Source organism: Choloepus didactylus, chromosome 13, assembly GCF_015220235.1.
Source record: "Choloepus didactylus isolate mChoDid1 chromosome 13, mChoDid1.pri, whole genome shotgun sequence".
In the NCBI taxonomy this organism is placed as follows: Eukaryota; Metazoa; Chordata; class Mammalia; order Pilosa; family Megalonychidae; genus Choloepus; species Choloepus didactylus.
Window position 1 is genome coordinate 60,834,018 of NC_051319.1, and position 1,283 is coordinate 60,835,300.

The window sequence follows — 1,283 nt, forward strand, 5'->3', positions numbered from 1 at the left end:
ATCATCTCAATCGATGTGGGAAAGGCATTTGATAAAATCCAGCACCCCTTCTTGATAAAAACACTTAGAACATAGGAGTAGAAGGAAAGTTCCTCAACAGGATAAAGGGCATACATGAAAAATCTACAGATTTCCTGCGGGACTGTGACTCCCCTGTCTGAAGCCTCCGCTCCCTTGCGGACCACGCTGGCTCTCTGGAAAAAAGTGCACCTGAGGCCTGGTGTACTCTCCCGACTGGGACAGAGTGAGGAGAGAACAATGCAGAAGGAGCCTAGCCCACTAGTGCCTTTACATTGGTTTGGTTTTGGCTCTGCAGCACTGGTTGCTTCTGGTGGGATCATTGCCTATGTAAAAGCAGGTAGTGTCCCATCCCTCGCTGCTGGACTCTTCTTTGGGGGTTTAGCAGGCTTGGGTGCTTATCAGCTGTCTCAGGATCCGAGGAACATTTGGGTTTTCCTAGCTAATCTGGAACTTTGGCTGGAATTATGGGAATGAGATTCTACTACTCTGGAAAATTTATGCCTGCTGGCTTTATTGAGGATGCCAGTTTGCTGATTGCCAAACTTGGAATTACTATGTTCAGTAGACCCCATCAATCATAGTCATGTCTCAGCTTGGACTCATAATGAAGAATTAAAAATCTCCAAACTCCCACTTTTTAAAATGTATTTAGAGAAATAAGTGCAGCATTTTTGCATATTCTGCCATTTTACTAAAAACAAAACCAAAAATTGACACTGAACTTTGTGAGGGGAAGAAAAATCAGTTATCATCATTACAACACAACAAAAGTGGCAAATATATAACACAAGAGTTTACAACTGTTATATTCTCATACAGTTCAGTTCTTATATATTGATGTTAGCTCTTCTTTATGTTATTTATGGGTAAAACCTCAAGGGGTAAAATCATAGTTGTCAGTGTTGGGGACCCTGAAACCATGCCCCACTCAGATGAACAGTGTGAAAAACAATTTCTTATGAGATTTAGGAAATCTGTCTTGCAAAGACCTAGAACAAAGACCTAATTTGCAATTATGTTAAATGAAATATCAGTGAAAATAAAATTTTACTTTAAATAATAAAAAAAAACTACAGCTAACCTCATACTTAATCAGTAGTTGTTATTAGTTGATGTGGTTTTCATACTGCATATGATCAAGGTTCTACTGAACATTCTAGTATAAAAATTCCATGTGATTTTGTTTACATTAATAAAATTATAGTGAGAGGGAAAACCATGACTTCAGCAACACTGGGAACAGAATATTAGTGGTGCCACAG

At 38.9% G+C, this 1,283-nt stretch overlaps 1 pseudogene; it reads left to right on the plus strand.

Annotated features, from left to right (window-relative positions):
* Positions 1-234: 234 nt before the first annotated feature.
* LOC119507721 lies at positions 235-602 on the plus strand (annotated as a pseudogene).
* The last annotated feature ends 681 nt before the right edge of the window (positions 603-1,283 follow it).